Below are 19,233 nucleotides of genomic sequence, written 5' to 3' on the forward strand. Positions count from 1 at the left end.
TTGAAATCTAAGAAATAAGGGAAAACACTATGAGCTAATCTACAGGGGGAAATAAATTACTAGGAATTAGTTGTATATGGGTAGACAAAGAAGTAGCTAGCCAGCATGGCTCTGAGAAAATAAATTAGCAAAACATTGTGTAAGCTATGCTTTAACTGTTTACAAGTCCAACAGGAAACAAAAAGAAAACCAGCAAAGGTACAGAAGATGTAAACAATATATGATGGACACAAAGGATTCTGCATTTAATCAGAGAATATTATCTTTCCCAAGCACAAATACAATTTTCTAAAAACTCTAGCCTAAAGCAAGTCAAAATTACCAAGAATAGCTAATTTATATGAGTAGATAATCCTGACATCAAAACACAAATTAAAAGTAAAAAAAAAATTAATTAAAACTCTATGTTGTGGAGGCTGCAATTCTAAGTCACCTGTGGAACAAAAATAACGGAATTTCAAGAACACTTAAAACTAAATGATAATAAAAACATCACACATAAAAACTTGTGAAATGCAACAAAAGTAGCACTTATCTCAAACAAAGAAAAGCTAAAAAATTAGCTCACATAAGATATAAGAAAAATAAGAAAATATACTCCCCAAAAGTGGAAAAGAATTCAGAACAAAAATTAATGATATACAGAACAAAATCTGAGAGGGAAAAAAATCAACAAGTATGCTCAAAATCATTCATCTTCAAGAATGTTCAAGTTAGACCCACAACTATATTTTCTGTTCAAATAGAATGGCTAACATTTTTTAAAAATTGACAATATTAGGTTTTGTGATGTGTAGAACTATGGAACTCTCATACATTGCCACAGGAGTGAAAAGAAGCCATAAACATCTTGGAAATCTATTTCCATCTTAGAAAGGTAATCATATACCTGTCCCTTGACACAGAAAGTTCACTCCAAAAGAAATGTTTCAAAAAGATATGTACAAGGATGTTTACAGGATTATTATTCACAATAGCCTCAAACTGGAAACAATTCAAACATGCATCAGTAGGAGAATGGATCAGCTTGTGATCTGTTTATGTGATAGGATTCCTCCCCAGGAATTTAAAAAAAAAACAAAAAACTATTGCAACAGGCAACAGAGATAGATTACGTTGAGTGAAAGAAGCCAAATACAGAAGTGTACATAGTGCATGATGCCATAAACAAAGTTCAACAACAGGCAAAACTATTTCATGGTTTTGATCCAAGAGCGCGTGAGAATGGGGCCAGAGTAGGGACTGAACAGACACGTAAAACACTGGGAGTAAAATGGGTGTACGTACGTATCAAAGCAGAATGCAGTTTTCAGAACGGTACACCACCTCCCATTCTGAACACTGTCCTGCGTGTAACGGGGCTGGTCACTGTCCCAAAAGAGATGGAATCGAATCCACTCTCCCCACGCCTCTGGGCTTAAGTCAGGGACTTGACTGACACAGTAGAGCAGAATAATACTCTGGGATACCCGACCACAAAGCGGTCCTTGCAGCATCCTCCTCGGTCGCCTGGCTGCGCGCTCAGAGCCCAGCAGCCCGTGGAGAGCACGCCCGAGCCCCGCGGGCCCGCCGCTGACCGCACGCAGGAACCGCAGGGAAGGCAGCGAGCCGTCCGTGCTGGTCAAGGCCTCTGAAGACCGGAGCCTCAGCTGACATGCAGGTGAAATCACAGGCGACAGCCCACGGAAGACTCACCCAGCTGCGAACAACCAACTCCAGGACCGAAACTCGGTAAAAATGTCAGCCCCTGAGTGTCGGTGATGGTTGCAGCAACGGGCACCCAGTGCAAGTCGCTGACCTGCACGCTGAGCACTGATGCATTTCACTATCTGCAACTTGTACCGCAATGACCGATGGAAGGAGAATACATTAGGGTTAGGGTTAGTGACGTTTAACAGGAGTAAACTGACAACACCTCAGACAAGACAGAGCTATTGCTCCCCAATGTTAAAAAAAATAAAATTACGTCTAAAGTTACACAATTTAGGGTCCGTCTGTCAGCTTCACAGCCGTAAGAAACCAAGTCATGGCGACTGTCAGGCCTACCTCGCTTCAGCTTGTTCTCCAGTTCAACGCACGTGTCAGTCACCCAGCCGTGTCCCAATCTGTGACCCCATGGATGGTAGCCGGTCAGGCTCCTCTGTCCAGGGGATTTCCCTGGCAAGGATACTGGAGTGGGCAGCCTTTCCCTTCTCCAGGGGATCTTCCCGACCCAGGGATCGAGCCCAGATACCCCGCATTGCAGGCGGATTCTTCACAAGCTGAGACACCAGGGAAGTTCATGCATCAGGTCACTGGGAGGCGCCAACAGTCACCCCACCCCTTTCTTCAGGGGAGCTCTGCTGATCCAGGCTCCTTTGCACTCCTCCTCCTCTTCTCCTAAATCAGGACGAAATTGTCTTTGTCTTAACTGAACACAGTGACTGCTTACCTTCCGGTCTCCTTCGGATCTCTCTTCCTCTAGGCTCACCTTTTACGTGACTGCCAGAGTAACTATTCCAAACATAAATTTCCTGATCGTTTTTTGCTTCTTCTATCCCCACTGCTGTCAAACCCAAGTGTGTGCCCTGCACACAGTGAGGCCAAACTGAGAAGCTTGATTTGGGGCAGAGAAAGGCTGATCGCAGAAAGGCACGGGGAACAAGCCTTCATGCTGGAAAAGCCCGCACTCCCCTAATGAGCACTTCCCTCGGTCTGTGCCTCAGAAGGCAGAGAAGGTCAAGGACGCTAGAAGCCTTTCTCCTGCAAACAAGGAATGGGGGACACAGATGGGCTTTGTACCCAGGAGGGTCCCATAGCATCCTGTCTGGTTTTAGCATGAGGGCAAAGGGAACACATGTAAAATCATGTCCCTTCGAGACTAGTTAAGAGATTAAAGACGTTTAATATGTAACAGAGAATTATGGGTGGTCGGGTCATCCTTCATGCCTCGTAAATGTGAAACCTCTATGTATTTTTTTTCCCATTTATTTTTATTAGTTGGAGACTAATTACTTTACAATATTGTAGTGCTTTTTGCCATACATTAACATGAATCAGCCATGTATTTTTTAAGAACCCCTCTCCCATCTAGTTGGTACTTCTCTATTCTGAGGAAATAAGTAATGTTTTTCCCTTTCTTTCTTATCCAAATTTCTCCAAGGCAGAAAGGTGAAACTGCCTGAAGGCACTGACTTTTTCCTTACTTAAAAATACACACACACACACACGCAAAATTAGTTTCCTGAAGAGCTTGCACGGGGTGCCCTGTAGGAGGAAGAAGGCTCCTAGAGATCGTGGGGACTGTGGCGACGTCACAGAGAAGAGACCTATATGGACACAGAGGCTACACTTCTTTCTTTTTCTACATCACAGTGGGTTCATCAATGCTCACTGACGTGCTTCCTTAACAGAAACTAAAGGAGACGGCTGCATAAACCACAGGGCTAGCCTGGGCCAGAAAAGCCCAAGGCAGCAACAATACACTGACCCAAAGGTTTTCCAGCGGGACCATGAGGGCAGAGCCCGCCCAGATGAGTGCCAAAGGGTGGGCGCGTGGCCTCTGCCTCATGACTGTGTTCAGATCTCTGCCCAGAGGGGCCCCTGCGATGCTGGGCTCTGTTACCACAGCTTTGAAGGAGCTCAAGGGCCGGCGCACGCTCCGGCTGTTTCTTAAACTCACCGCCCCTTTCCCTGAATTATGATGACTACCCACCTCTTCCCAGGTGGGTTTGTTAGTGGTAGAGAACCTGCCTGCCAATTTGGGAGATGTAAGAGACGTGGGTTCGATCCCTGGGTCAGGAAGATCCCCTGGAGGAGGGGATGGCCACCCACTCCAGTGTTCCTGCCTGGAGAATCCCACGGACAGAGGAGCCCGGCGGATGCGCTTCATGGGGTCTCAGAGTCAGACAGGGCTGAAGCGGCTTAGCACTCGACACACACACCTCTCACCTCTCAGAAAGCTTCCAGCTTCCTCCGTAGGGGAGAAGACGTCTTTAGGGCATGATCTCTCCCATTCCCCATTCCTTGATCTATGAACAAATTTTCTGCTCTGCTTTGCCAAACATGGGCTCCTTCAATAGGCCTGTGTGACACCAGGCAAGGGAAGACCCTTGAAAGCTGAAGCTTCAATGCTCTGGCCATGTGATGCAAAGAGCTGACTCATTGGAAAAGACCCTGATGCTGAGAAAGATTGAGGGCAGGAGGAGAAGGGGATGACAGAGGATGAGGTGGTTGGATGGCATCACCAACTCAATGGACATGAGTTTGGGTAAACTCCGGGAGTTGGTGATGGACAGGGAGACCTGGCGTGCTACAGTCCATGGGGTTGCAGAGTCGGACATGACTGAGTGACTGAACTGAACTGAAGGAAAGACCCTAATTGGAGTCTACCTGATCCAAGAGGGCTGGTAACAGAGAGTTGTTTCCTGAGACTGGAATGGAGGTTACAGGTCATTCGAAGCAAACTCCTTTATTGTAGCAGCACCCCAGGAACACAGAAGCAGCACAGAAGCAATGTCCGGGCACTAAGTGTGGATGGATCGGACCCCATAGCACAGAAGGGATAGGAAAATCTTCTGCTGGCCTCACTGTGGTCCAGAAGAGACGACAAAACAGAGGAGACGCTCTGGATGCAACATTTGGCCAGATGTTCCGTGGTGCCCTCCAGTGCTTTGCCGATACATGAGCACCTAGGACTTTTGTATAACCCCAGGGTAGAGACAGGCTTAACAGAAACTAAGACTGAATATTCAGCAGAACAGAGGTTTGGAGGGTATACAATCAATTCAAGTACAGGAATATTTCCCGCACACATAAGTCCCTCAACTATGATTCATAACTACTTCATGTCTTTTTATCTTTGTACCAGTAAATAAAGTACTTGACATTTTCCCAGAAATAACAAATAAATATAATCCATAGTTAACATGAAATAGTAATATACAAAACACTGAAAACTGAAGTGGTTAAAGTACTCACATATGATTTAGAAAGCCTTGGGCAATGAGGAAAATTAAGTGAAAGGTACCATTAAGGTCTAAACATGAACTATTCTCATTCACTTCTCATCAGTCATTTATTCAGGAAACCTGCAATGAGCTGACATTTAAATGACAGTCTTGTTCTGACTTGGTTAAATATCTTAAATCTCATTTATTCACTGAAAGGATTTCGTTCTAAAAATGGAACCAGAGAATCTCACACATGTACCTTCAGGAAAATAAAACTTAAGAACTAAGAGACTGTTTTCCCATAAATGCCCAACTAACAAAAAATCAGAACTTGTCTCCTGAGCAATGAGTATCCACAAAGAATCTTTCCCCCATTTTCAATCCATGAATGTACTGATCAAACTCTGGCTGGACTTCCCCCTCTTTGGACTCTTTCCACAAAAAATACAGCCCATGCCAAACCCTCAGTAGACTCACCTGTAGCTTACTATGGTTGGCATTTTGCGAATTACAATTCCTCTGCTATTCCCAAATAAACTCAATTGCTGGTAATTCCAGCTTGCCTCAGTTTCCCTCTTTATTTAGGATGATACCCAATATAGAAAGCCATTTGGCTTTGATGCAAACTACTCACATGATGAATAGTTTGTGGAAGAATGGCAAAAATGGATATAACTGTCCCTGAATTATTGTATTGGATTTCTGCTGTGTGCCAGTGTTCTATAGTCATTGACACTGGACTAGAGATGAGCAGAGCCTTGAGACCCCAGGCACCAAAGCCCTTTTGGCCCCCATTTCTTGTAGGCAAGACTCCAGCCTTCAGGACCTTCCCTGAGTTTCAAAGGTCAGATTCAACAGTTGCTAGTCAAGGGAGGACCAGCCAAGAAACCACCTGAAGCACGATTAAAGGGACCAGAGAGGTTCATCAAGATCAGGAGACCTGACCTCCTAAGATGAGACCAAGGGCCTGCAAGCCCTGTTGAAGCATCAAACCTTTGCCACCTGATGTGAAGAGCTGACTCACTGGAAAAGACCCTGATGCTGGGAAAGATTGAAGAGAAAAAGAGAAGAGGGTGGCACAGGATGAGATGGTTGGATGGCATCACCAACTCAATGGACATGAATTTGAACAAACTCCAGGAGATAGTGAGGACAGGGAAGCATGGCATGGTGCAGTGCATGGGGTCACAAAGAGTTGGGCATGACTTAGTGACTTAACAACAAAGCCCTACTCAAACCCTAATCTTGTTAGAGACCCCATCTTTGAACCATCATTATAAAACCCTTCATCAAATCCTCCTGGGTTGAAAAACAGTTTTTCAAGGCAAGAGCCGGCTGCGCTCACCCTTTGCCTGGCAAAGTAATAAAACTAGCCTTTCTACTTCACTCAAAACTCTTGTCTCAGATTTGATTCCTCACCCATGTGCAAGAGAGGTTGAGCTTTCAGTAGCAGGATCTAGAGAATAGTCAGACTTAAGTATGAATTAGATATGTTTCATACCTATCTAGCATAGGCTCAGAATTTAAGTTTTTAACATTAATCCCTAGTGTACTTTTTAAGCTCCAGTTGAAACAAACTTGGAAAGGTATATTTTAAAAAACAATTTCCAAGAAGTATACAAAATTATACCAAGCCTTTGGCTTGGTAACGCGCACTAGAAAATACAAGATTTAGACTCTAACCTTAAGAAAGAAACAATGGTTAATTGACCAAAGATAACCTAAAAGATAGAATCCATTCAGATACATTGTGGAGATAAGATTAAAAAGTGGGGGGGAGGGGAGATCCTACTATCACCTTGTGTGTTAGTGGCTCAATCCTGTCCAACTCTTTGCAACCCCATGGACTGTGGCCCACCAGGCTCCTCTGTCCATGGGCTTCTCCAGGCAAGAATACTGGAGTGGGTTGCCATCTTCTTCTCCAACCATCACCTTACCTCTTCCTAGAAATTTTTCCTAAGAGATAACTTGTGCCCTTTTCTCAAGATTAATTGCTTTTTAAAAAATCCTTGCATTTCACATTCTCAAGGATTCTCCCCTGGCCCCCTTACCTGCCAAACTTTTGAAATTTTTAGAAATCTCAAAGAGTCTGCGAGAGGGGCGGGGGGCGCATCTCGTCAAGTCTGTAAGGACTTGGAAACTGCCCAGCGCGGAAGGCAGGATTCAGAGCTAAGGATTCCCGCAGGACAAGGAAGTCCGAGTGCAGAGTAAACTAAAAGAATTCCCCGATTGATTGACAGCAACGGGAAAGCTGCCCAGCATAAAGCCACGTCCCCATCCCCGGCCCCTCCGCACTCCCTGCTGCAAGGATCCCCTTGGTGCCCAGGGGCCCTAATGGTGAGCCTGGGCGGGGAGCGCGGCAGCGAGCGCCTCCAGACAGCCAGGGCCAAGGAACCCGAGGGGGAAGGCTCGGTGCCCCCATCTGTGGACCTCCGGGTGGGCCCGGGGTGGGGACGTGACTGTAACCTCAACTCCCGAGTGACCAGAAGCAACTCACCCAGGGCTCGCGCGCTCCGGACCAGCAGGTTGCTAAGGACGCGGTGGGAGGTGCTCAGAGAGGGAAAGCCAGCTTCTCTAGGGTTAGCTGAACACGGCTAGCCAATCAGCGCCCGCCGGGGAAGGCCAGCCGCTTTAGGGTCAGCTGACCAAGGCTAGCCAATCAGAACCCGGCAAGGAAGTTCGGCTCAATTCAGACGCTCCCTCTTGTCAGAATCTCTGGGACCCCAGGGACTGCACCACGCCAGGGCTCCCTGTCCATCACCAACTCCCGGAGTTTACTCAAACTCAGGTCCATTGCGTCTGTGATGCCATCCAACCATCTCATCCTCTGGCTTCCCCTTCTCCTCCCACCTTCAATCTGTCCCAGCATCAGGGTCTTTTCAAATGAGTCAGTTCTTCGCATCAGGTGGCCAAAGTATTGGAATTTCAGCTTCAACATCAGTCCTTCCAATGAACACCCAGGACTGATCTCCTCTAGAATGAATTGGTTGGATTTTCTTGCAGCCCAAGGGACTCTCAAGAGTCTTCTTCAACAGCACAGTTCAAAAGCATCAATTCTTCGGTGCTCAGCTTTCTTTATAGTCCAACTCTCATATCCGTACATGACCACTGGAAAAGCCATAGCTTTGACTAGATGGTCTTTTGTTGGCAAAGTAATATCTCTGCTTTTTAATATGCTGTCTAAGATGGTCATAACTTTTCTTCCAAGGAGCAAGCGTCTTTTAATTTCATGACTGCAGTCACCATCTGCAGTGATTTTGAAGCCCAAAAATTAAAGTCTGTCCCTGTTTCCACTGTTTCCCCACCTATTTGCCATGAAGTAATGGGACTGGATGCCATGATCTGAGTTTTCTGAATGTTGAGTTTTAAGCCAACTTTTTCACTCTCCTCTTTCACTTTCATCAAGAGGCTCTTTAGTTCTGCTTCGGTTTCTGCTATAAGTGTGGTCATCAGCATATCTGAGGTTATTGATACTCCTCCCAACAATCTTCATTCCAGCTTGTGCTTCATCCAGTCCAGCATTTTGCATGATGTACTCTGCATATGACTTAAATAAGCACAGTGACAATATACAGCCCTAACGTACTCCTTTCCCAATCTGGAACCAGTTTGTTGGTCCATGTCCAGTTCTAACTGTTGCTTCCTGACCTGCACACAGGTTTCTCAAGAGGCAGGTAAGGTGGTCTGGTATTCCCATCTCTTTCAGAATTGTCCACAGTTTGTTGTGATCCACACAGTCAAAGGCTTTGGCATAGTCAATGAAGCGGAAGTAGATGTTTTCCTGGAACTCTCTTGCTTTTTCCATGATCCTACAGATGTTGGCAATTTGATATCTGGTTCCTCTGCCTTTTCTATATCCAGCTTGAACATCTGGAAGTTCACAGTTCACATACTGTTGAAGCCCGGCTTGGAGAATTTTTGAGCATTACTTTACTAGCATGTGAGATGAGTGCAATTGTGCAGTAGCTTGAGCATTCTTTGGCATTGCCTTTCTTTGTGATTGGAATGAAAACTAACCTTTATATATGGAATTTAGAAAGATGGTAACGATAACCCTATATGCAAAACAGAAAAAGAGACACAGATGTACAGAACAGACTTTGGGACTCTGGGAGAAGGCGAGGGTGGGATGTTTCGAGAGAACAGCATCGAAACATGTATATTATCAAGGGTGAAACAGATCACCAGCCCAGGTTGGATGCATGAGACAAGTGCTTGGGGCTGGTGCACTGGGAAGACCCAGAGGGATGGGGTGGAGAGGGAGGGGGGAGGGGGGATCGGGATGGGGAACACATCCATGACTGATTCATGTCAATGTATGGCAAAAACCACTACAATATTGTAAGGTAATTAGCCTCCAACTAATAAAAATAAATGGAAAAAAATAAGAAAACTGACCTTTACCATTCCTGTGGCCACTGCTGACTTTTCCAAATTTGCTGGAATATTGAGTGCAGCACTTTCACAGCATCATCTTTCAGGATTTGAAATAGCTCAACTGGAATTTCATCACCTCCACTAACTTTGTTCGTAGTCATGCTTCCTGAGGCCCACTTGACTTCACATTTCTGCATGTCTGGCTCTAGGTGAGTGATCATACCATCGTGATTATCTGGGTCATGAAGATCTTTTTTGTACAGTTCTTCTGTGTATTCTTGCCACCTCTTCTTAATATCTTCTGCTTCTGTTAGGTCCATTCCATTTCTGTCCTTTATTGTACCCATCTTTGCATGAAATATTCCCTTGGAATCTCTAATTTTCTTGAAGAGATCTCTAGTCTTTCCCATTCTACTCTTTTCCTCTATTTCTTTGCACTGATCACTGAGGAAGGCTTTCTTATCTCTCCTTGCTATTCTTTGGAACTCTGCATTCAAATGGGAATATATTTCCTTTTCTCTTTTGCTTTTCACTACTCTTCTTTTCACAACTATTTGTAAGGCCACCTCAGAGAGCCATTTTGCTTTTTTGCATTTCTTTTTCTTGGGGATGGTCTTGATCCCTGTCTCCTGTACAATATCACAGATGAACATCCATCAATAGTTCATCAGGGACTCTATCAGATCTAATCCCTTGAATCTGTTTATCACTTCCACTGTATAATCAAGGGATTTGATTTAGGTCATACCTGAATGGTCTAGTGGTTTTCCCTACTTTCTTCAATTTAAGTCTGAATTGGCAAGAAGGAGTTTGATTTGATCCACTGTCAACTCCTGGTCTTGTTTTGGCTGACTGTATAGAGCTTCTCCATCTTTGGCTGCAAAGAATATAATCAATCTGATTTCAGTATTGACTATCTGGTGATGTCCACATGTAGAGTCTTCTCTTGTGTTGTTGGAAGAGGGGGTTTGCTATGACCAGTGCGTTCTCTTGGCAAAACTCTATTAGCCTTTGCCCTGCTTCAGTCTGTGCTGCAAAATCAAATTTGCCTGTCACTCCAGGTGTTTCTTGACTTCCTACTTTTGCATTCCAGTCCCCTATAATGAAGATGACATCGTTTTTGGTGTTAGTTCTGGAAAGTCTTGTAGGTCTTCATAGAACCATTCAACTTCAGGTTCTTCAGCATTACTGAAGGGAAGGCTGGCCTCTTTAGAGTCAGCTGACCATGCCTAGCCAATCAGGGCCCGCCAGTGCAGTTCTGCCTTCTGCAACCCACCGTCACCATTGCAAGCGTTCATTTCCTAGTGAATAGCTGCAAGCATGTGTGAGCCCTTTATTAACTGTAAAGCAAATCACAAAACAGTGATAATGAATTATTTTAAATACTGTGCATGTAAGTTGGATATCTAGCCAGCAACTGCAGCAAGAAATGCCTTGCCAATGCTTTAATGCCTCCTCCAAAGCCTCGCCTCTCCTCTGTGGCAAAAATAAATAAAATCAGTGTGCACACTATGCAGATGTGGCTGTGTCTTCTGGTCAAATGCTGCTCCTGAGTTTTACATGGAACTTGAAATTCACCCAAGTCCTTCTCAAGTCAGTTCAGTTACGTCACTAAGTTGTGTCTGACTCTTTGGGACCCCATGGACTGTAGCACACCAGGCTTCCCTGTCCATCACCATCTCTCGGAGTTTATTCAAATTCATGTCCATTGAGTCGATGATGCCATCCAACCATCTCATCCTCTGTTGTCCCCTTCTCCTGCTGCCTTCAATCTTTCCCAGCATCAGGGTTTTTTCCAATGAGTCAGTTCTTTGCATCAGGTGACCAAAGTATTGGAGTTTCAGCTTCAGGATCAGTCCTTCCAATGAACACCCAAGACTGATCTCCTTTAGGATGGACTGGTTGGATCTCCTTGCAGTCCAAGGGACTCTCAAGAGTCTTCTCCAACACCACAGTTCAAAAGCATCAATTCTTCGATGCTCAGCTTTCTTTATAGGCCATCTCTCACTTCCATACATGACTACTGGAAAAACCATAGCTTTCATGAGAGGTACCTTTGTTGACAAAGTAATGTCTCTGCTTTTTAATATGCTGCCTAGGTTGGTCATAATTTTTCTTCCAAGGAGTAAGCGTCTTTTAATTTCATGGCTGCAGTCACCATCTGCAGTCATTTTGGAGTCCAAAATAATAAAGTCTACCACTCTTTCCCCATCTCTTTGCCATAAAGTGATGGGACCGGATGCCATGATCTTAGTTTTCTGAATGCTGAGTTTTTTGGTTTTTTGTTTGTTTGTTTCCATTTATTTTTATTAGTTGGAGGCTAATTACTTTACAATATTGTAGTGGTTTTTGAGTTTTAAACCAACCTTTTCACGCTCCTCTTTCACTTTCATCAAAAGGCTCTTTAGTTCTTCTTCACTTTCTGCCATAAGCGTGGTGTCATCTGCATATCTGAGGTTATTGATATTTCTCCTGGCAATCTTGATTCCAGTGTGTGCTTCATCCAGCCCAGCATTTTGCATGATGTACTCTGCATATAAGGATCCCTCTCGATTAGGATCATGGATTTTAAAGAAAGGCAGGTGGTTCCATACATGCCAACTATAAGGGGGCAAATTTAAACACAAACAAATGCTCAGTTTTAAAGGTAGTGAAAGTGATATTGAAGTTGCTCAGTCGTGTCTGACTCTTTGCGACCCCATGGACTGTAGCCTACCAGGTTCCTCCTTCCATGGGATTTTCCAGGCAAGAATACTGGAGTGGTGAGTATCTCCCCAAAAAAGAAATATATGTTTACAAAAATCTCTGTGTCTAGTAACAGGTGAACACTTTCAAATATTCTACTAAAGTTTGCAAAGCTTTTACTAAGAGCAATTCTGATTCAATTTAAAGCTAAGGAACAGGGATTGTCCTGGTGCAATAAATCACCTTAAAAAATTAAGAACTTCAAAAGAAAATTTAACTAATCCTGATGAAATGCATCCGTCCTGAATTGTTTCTGTTCATAATAGGCACCAAATAAGTCTTTTAATATTTTAAACTACATTTTGATATTTGAAACAAAAATTATTGGTCCAAATCCATAGAATGCCTCAAGAGTGAACTCTAATATAAACTGTCAACTTTGGGTGATTGTGATTATGATGTGTCAATATAGGTTCATCACTTGTAACAAATTACCAATCTGATTAAGGCATTCATGGTGGGGGTGACTATCCATTAGTGGAAATGGTGAGTGTATATAAGAAATCACTCTACCCTCCTCTTAATTTTGCTGTGAACCTAGAAATACTCTAAAAATGGTAATAATACAGACTGCAAAAATAAAGCGTTTGAAAATAATAACTTAAAAAGCAGTTCTGATCCCAGGCTTCTCGGAAACACATCCTCCTAATAAAGCAGTTAGTTGAGGATAAGAACAAAAGTGAAATTGAGAGAGACTGTAAAGGGTATTTCTTAGCAGACCCTAGAGTGCTAACTCATATAGTACATGTTTCCAAAAGAGAGAAAATATAAAAATATTAAAAAATTAGTATGGGGGAAACTTATTCAAGACAAAAGGAAAAAAAAAAACTTGAAATAGCAAATCAAGAGTGCCTACCATATTTCAAATAAGATGAATATGTAAAGACTGTTGCACTTAAAAATAGTTTGGTGAGTTTTTTAAAATTTTATTTCAAGAGATCCAGGAAAAATGTTAAAAGTATAAAAAATACAAAGCATTAAATGGGTTACTTTCAAAGAAATAAAAAGCAGGTTAGTTAAAACATTCTTTAATATAAGAGTCAGTTGATTCTACAAATCACTTACCAAAAAAGCCACTATCCACAGAATTCTACAGGAAAGATAACTAATGAACATGACTGTATAAGAAAGTATTCACAATCTCCCTACTTTTACTCTTTAAGATTAAACCATTCAAAATTAACCAAAGGATAGCTCACTTAGACATTAATCAAAATTAAGAACTAAAAAGGTAGAAGATGGAAAAAATTGATGAGTGAGTGAGTGCGTGAAAGTCTGTCAGTTGTGTCCGACTCTTTGCAAACCCATGGATTATACAGTCCGTGAAATTCTCCAGGCCAGAATACTGGAGCGGGTAGCCATTCTTTTCTCAAGGGTATCTTCCTAGCCGTAGGGGTCAAACCCAGGTCTCACGCATTGCAGACAGATTCTTTACCAGCCAAGCCACAAGTGCAGCCCAGAAAGAATTGATATTGAGCCCTAAAACAAGGTGTACCTAAATAACTTAATTTTTCCTTGGCCACAAAATGAAATGGCCAAAAACATTTTAAACTAGATGATATGTTTATAGTTTTTATAATTCAAGTTAAAATAAAGAAGTGTGAGAAAGTAGTAGGGCCATTTCTCAGTCTTCAAAAAGGAAAGCACTTTTATTTCCAATATTCTGGGTGGCAGGTCATAGAGGATCCTGCTGTGGTTTATGTCGGAGAGTGTTTTGCTATGTTTTCCTCTAGGATTTTAATAGTTTCTGGTCTTATGTTTAGATAAACAAATGGGACCTAATTAAAATTAAAAGCTTCTGCACAACAAAGGAAACTATAAGCAAGGTGAAAAGACAGCCTTCAGAATGGGAGAAAATAATAGCAAATGAAGCAATGGACAAAGAATTAATCTCAAAAATATACAAGCAACTCCTGCAGCTCAATTCCAGAAAAATAAAACCCCAATCAAAAAGTGGGCCAAAGAACTAAACAGACATTTCTCCAAAGAAGACATACAGATGGCTAACAAACACATGAAAAGATGATCAACATTAGTCATTATCAGAGAAATGCAAATCAAAACCACAATGAGGTACCATTTCACGCCAGTCAGAATGGCTGCTATCCAAAAGTCTACAAGCAATAAATGCTGGAGAGGGTGTGGAGAAAAGTGAACCCTTTTACACTGTTGGTGGGAATGCAAACTAGTACAGCCGCTATGGAGAACAGTGTGGAGATTCCTTAAAAACTGGAAATAGAACTGCCATATGACCCAGCAATCCCATTCCTAGAAACACCGAGGAAACCAGAACTGAAAGAGACACGTGTACCCCAATGTTCATCGCAGCACTGTTTATAATAGCCAGGACATGGAAGCAACGTAGATGTCCATCAGCAGATGAATGGATAAGAAAGCTGTGGTACATATACACCATGGAATATTACTCAGCCATTAAAAAGAATACATTTGAATCAGTTCTAATGAGGTGGATGAAACTGGAGCCTATTACACAGAGTGAAGTAATCCAGAAAGAAAAACACCAATACAGTATACTAACGCATATATATGGCATTTAGAAAGATGGTATCAATAACCCTGTATGCGAGATAGCAAAAGAGACACAGGTGTATTGAACAGTCTTTTGGACTCTGTGGGCGAGGCCAAGGGCAGGATGATTTGGGAGAATGGCATTGAAACATGTAAATTATCATATGTGAAGCAGATCACCAGTCCAGGTTCGATGCATGAGACAGGGTGCCCAGGGCTGGTGCACTGGGATGACCCAGAGGGATGGGATGGGGAGGGAGGTGGGAGGGGGGTTCAGGATGGGGACACATGTACACCCATGGTGGATTCAAGTCAATGTGTGGCAAAAACAATACAATATTGTAAAGTAAATAAATAAATAAATAAACAGTAAAAAAAAAAAAAAAAAAAGAAAAGAAAAAGAAATCACTCAAAAAAGGAAAGTAAAATAAAGATGTTCCACTCTTGTGAGCTTGGGGAATCCAGTTAGATCCTCAACTATACATGAAATAATGGATCTCAACAAATAAAAACATGTTTTTGGAAGAGAACACTTAATGGTGTAAAGAAATAAATATTTCATGAAATAAAAAAACCTCTTAGGGTCATCAAATAAATTTTATGCAAGTACACTTCAAAGCTCAAAATGTGTGAATGTGTGTGTGTGTGTGTTTTAGGAGAGAGTGAAAAATGAAGTGATTTTAAAGTTCATTTGGAAAATTAAATGGCAAGTGAGCCAAAAAGATTACAAAAAGGAAGCAAGCACCGGCGGGCTTGGCTTAGTGCATATTAAAACTTACTGTGAGAATTATTTATTAGTCCACATAATACATTAAAAATAAAATATTCTAAACATCTTCAAATTCCATCCTCAAAAATGGTAGCTGCATCACAGTACCTAATTCAGTGACTCAAACATAGTACATGCTTAATAAATAGTGTTGGGTAAATTCCTGAATAGAAATGTAGATGATTTTCATTTCATCTTGTGAGCCAAATTTATTGAGTGTCAGAATTCCTGAGTGAAAATATTAATAGAAATGAATGACCTGCTTGTTGTATACTTCTGTTTAGCAGAATATTTTGCCAGCTCTTGAAAGCTGTCAAAATAGTCTGCTAAGCTTCACTTGCATTTTGACTCACATCTAAGTGAATAATAAAAAAAAAAAAAATTAGTTGCTCAGTCGTGTCTGACTCTTTGTGACCCCATGAACTCTAGCCCACCAGTGTCCTCTATCCATGGAATTCTCCAGGCAAGAATACAGAACTGAGTAGCCATTTCTTTCTCCAGGGGATCTTCCTGACCTAGCGACCAAACCCAGGTCTCCCGCACTGCCAGGAGATCCCTTACTCTTTGAGCCACCAGAGAAGCTCCAGGGGAATGATAAGTGGACTCAAAATATTTATTAAACTATTTCATGGTTATAAATATTTCTATCATGATTCTTTTCCAAAAAACAAATCCTTCACATCTATTTACTAAGGAACAAGGTAAAAATTTTAATCTATACGATTCTATTAATGTTTGTGTGAAATGTTCCTAATTATTAATGTTTAGTGCTTACAGTATCTTCTATCCATTAATTGTTATATGATGGTTTAAATGTAGTGACTTCAAAATGTGAACATGAATTGTTTGATAACCCTCCCTTCTAAAGAGGAAGCCAAACGCCTTCCCCTTGCATTGGATTTAGGGATTCACTTCTGGATAACAGAACATGGCAGGAGTAATGAGGTTGGGATAAGGTCATAAAAGACTGTGGCTTCGTCTCCGTTGTCTCGGATCACTTGCTCTGAGGAGGAGTTAGGAGGTCTTGTTATGAAGACACTCAAGAAGTTCTATGGAGAGATGCACGTGGCAAGGTATTCGGAGCCCTTCTGATATCAAACCAGCAAGAATTCCACAATTAGCCGAGCAAGATACCTTAGAAATGGATCCTCCTGTTCTGATCAAGCCCAGTCAAGTCTAAAATGACTGGACCCCAAGTTGAAGTCTTGACTTCAACTTCACGAGAGACCCTGAGCCAGAACCACTAATCTAAGCCACTTTCAGACTCCCAAACTACAGAAACTACAAGACAATAAATGTTTTAAGCTGCTTCATTTGGGGGTAATTTGTTTTAACAAAACATAGAACCAATACAAATATTACACTGATATTCTCATAAAAGACATATTGGCCATTCTTTTTAAATGCTACAGAGAATTAAGTACATTAATTTCTGAGTGACGTCTTTCTTAAACTAGTTTGAAGCCTTGCATTATGTACCTTTTCAACATTGTTATTTTGGAAAGGTTTTGAAGAAATATATGATGGAAGGGCTTTATTAGTGCTTTGCATGAATCCTGAATCGCCAGTCACGTCTAACTCTTTCGACCCTATGGACTGCAGCCCACCCACCAGGCTCCTCTGTCCACGGCTCCAGGCTAAAATATTGGGAGTGGGTTGCCATTTCCTCCTCAGGGGATCTTCCCAACCCAGGGATGGAACCCGAGTCTCCTGTATCTTCTGCATTGGCAGGTGGGTTCTTTACCACTGAGCCACCTGGGAAGCCTGGTAGTGCTCTAGAGACTGTTAACTGCTATGAATGGATTTAATAATCTAAAAAAAACTTTACTGCCGTGTCCCATAACTAAATCTAGTGTATTTATTTTTTCTAAAATAATTTTTCTTCTTAGCAAAAACAAAAACCATAAAATGCTATCTTAGAACAATTAGAAAGTGGAGAGTAAAAAAATAAAACCTACACCCAGATATAACATATATCCTTTTATTGTGTGTGTCTCTTTGTTTTTATTTTTACAAAAGTGAAATCATATCATGCACAATAGTTTTAATCTAATATGAACACATTCACTTGTCATTTACTATCTACCTCTGATATAATTATTCAATACGATGCCTCAAGCCCTTCTCAGCTCCTTCACCACTATCACTCTAGCTTACCTCAGCAGCTTACAACTTCCTACCAAGTAGAAGAGACTTTCACCTTTGCCCCAAAAGGAAGCCAGGTTTCTTCTTCTAGAACATCATTAAGGTCACCGCCCCCCCTACTCTTAAAAAACCTAAATTCTTGTCTATCACCAACAAGGCCCTGTCCAACTTGGCCCCTGCGATCCTTTCAGCTCTCAGTGAATCCTTGCTCACTGGCTACCTCGTTTGTCATCAGACCTTATACTTAGCTCTGCTTTGAAAAATTTTCTCCAAGATAGTCACACATGGCTTATTCTTTCACTTCATTTACGTATGTTTAAAGATTATTTCAAAGATTATTGGCTTCCTTAACCAGCCAATCTAAAAATTCTGCCTCTATCATTTAAGTTTTAAATTATAATGCACATGTCATTACCTGACAATGTAGATGTTTGTTTCATTATTTCACATGATAAATTTATCTGTTATTTGCTTCCCAATAAGAATGTCAGTTCAACAATGTAGGGACTTCATCTTGTTTATTCATTACTCTATCCACATTGCTTAGAATAGTACCTGGTACAGTTAGGTGTTCAATAAATATATTTTGATTAAAGAACCATGGGGATGCACCATTTTAATTATTAGTAATAATTACTTGCTATTTGAAATCCTAAAAATTTTTTCTATTGTGAGCAATTATATCATGAATACGTCCGTAAGTAAATATTTACACCCTATGTTTATTTCCTAAGATTTAGGAGTCAAAAGCTATGACTTTTTATGTTTTTTTGATACATACTGCCAAACTTCCCTCTATGGAAAAGTTGTTATATTTTAGGACTTCCCTGGTGGTCTAAGGGCTAAGACTCCAAGCTCCTGATGCAAGGGGCCCAGGTTCCACCTCAGGTTAGGAAACTAGCTCCTACATACACAACTAAAAATCCTACATGCCTCAACAAAGATCAAAGATCCTACACCCTGCAAGTAAGACTTAGAACAGCCAAATAAATTAAAGAAATACATAAGTTGTTTTCTTGCCTGGAAAATTCTATGGACAGAGGAGCCTGGTGAGAACAGTTCATGGGGTCACAAGAGTTCGACACAACTGGACAACTGAGCGTGTGCACACACACACACAATCACACATACACATAAAGTTGTTATATTTTATACCACTCCAGAAATGAATAAGAGCTACTTTTTTTTCTCACTTTGTACAATTTTGTGGATTGCTCTTTTAAACATTGTTATTTTTATAGAGGAAAAATGGTTATAACTCAAATTTGCCTTTCTCCTGTTACACAGATACTTGTTCATCTAAGTATTACCCATTTGTATTTCTTTAAAAATAGATTGCCTCTTCATGTCCTTTGCTTGTATTTCTACTGCTTTTCCCTTACTGATAAAGAGTTCGTTTTTACAATAAAGTAACCCACTGTCCAAACCATGTTAAAGTGTCATTTCCCCAGTTTGTGGTTTATCTTTAAATTTTGATTATTGTGTTTTTACTTTTTTACCTCATGTAGAAATTTAAATGTTGTATGGTCAAATCGATTACTCTTTCTCTACACTGCTTTTGACTTTGCTGTCACCTTCACAAAGTTTTCCACTTCACTGTCTGAAAAATATTCACCAAGTATTTTCTTCCAATATTCAACCTTCAAAAACTAAAAAAAAAAGCAATATATTACAGCTGGAATTCATTTAACAGTAGGTCGTGAGGTGAGGCTGTTGTTTCTTCCTCTCAAGTGGCTA

Source organism: Dama dama, chromosome 9, assembly GCF_033118175.1.
Source record: "Dama dama isolate Ldn47 chromosome 9, ASM3311817v1, whole genome shotgun sequence".
NCBI lineage: Eukaryota > Metazoa > Chordata > Mammalia > Artiodactyla > Cervidae > Dama > Dama dama.